The sequence below is a fragment of the Mandrillus leucophaeus genome, unplaced genomic scaffold, assembly GCF_000951045.1.
Source record: "Mandrillus leucophaeus isolate KB7577 unplaced genomic scaffold, Mleu.le_1.0 Scaffold69, whole genome shotgun sequence".
Taxonomy (NCBI): Eukaryota; Metazoa; Chordata; class Mammalia; order Primates; family Cercopithecidae; genus Mandrillus; species Mandrillus leucophaeus.
In genome coordinates, this window is record NW_012107474.1 from 1,159,547 (window position 1) to 1,160,553 (window position 1,007).

The 1,007-nt window shown below is 61.9% G+C and overlaps 1 protein-coding gene across 1 annotated transcript in view; it reads left to right on the forward strand.

The window, feature by feature from the left end:
• TSPEAR (thrombospondin-type laminin G domain and EAR repeats) overlaps positions 1-1,007 on the forward strand; it is a 216,983-nt gene that overhangs the window by 206,889 nt on the left and 9,087 nt on the right. The gene's annotated exons all lie outside the window — the stretch shown is intronic.

A 1,007-nucleotide genomic window follows, 5' to 3' on the forward strand; every position in this document is an offset into this window, starting at 1 on the left:
GGCGGGCAACGGCGCCCCCTGCTGGGCGTGGAGAACGCACGTTGACGTTGGGCCCGGAGTTTTCTCTTTCCGGGCAGGCGCCGGACAGTCAGGGGGACCGGAAGGCACCTGGGCAGCCCTGTCCTGAACATACAAACAAGGGAGGGTGCCTGACCTACTGCGGAGGGCAGGTCGCATCAGACCCGGGAGCGTCTGAGCCGGGCCCTTGCCAGTTGATTTGGGCAAATAGAAAACGTCCCAGTGGTTTGCTGTCACGGGAGGCTCTTAGAGCTGCCTCGCACCTGGCCCAGGTGGCGCACGATGTCCCTCAGGCAGAAGGTTCTCTGGACGGGGGTGAGTCAGGAAGAGACGCAGCCCCGCAGCAAGACCAGCTCTGTCCTCAGCCATGACTGCCTGGGACCGTGTGCAGGGATGCCCAGCCTGGGGGGACACTGTCCCCAGGGAAGCAGCCGCCCGTTCCCCGTGCAGCCCCTCCACCTTTATCCCCAGTGTGCTGGCATAAGCTTCCGCCTTGCGGGCCCCACGTGCAGACAGGCTCCTGCAGCTCAAGGGTGGTGGCAGAGGTGCCTGCAGTTGGGCCTCCATGTGCAGCCCCAGACCTGTTGCCTCTTGAGGGTGGTAAGTGATTTGTGGAGGAATGGCAAGCACAGGAACCCAGAGATGGCTTCTGTCTACAGAGCCAGAGGGAAGCCTCGGCCAAACTGCAAGGCCAGGGAGAGCGTGTAAGAGAAAACTCAAGAGTTACTTCAGTGTCTGAGGCTGGGACTAGAGGGATCAGGGTGGGCTTCCTGGAAGAGGTGAAAGAGCAGGTGGTGCTCATAGGACACACAGCACTGGGGCCTGGAGTAGGTGGAGGCATGGATTGCTGAGAAGCAAGTCACACAGATGGTTGCTGTGGGTGGGTGGGGGTGGGCACAGCTGGCACTAATATGCAGGAAGAGAATGGTGGCCAAGGAGGCTGCCAGCAGGAGTGCCGCATCTGGCACCTGCAGCTCAGTGGGCACTGG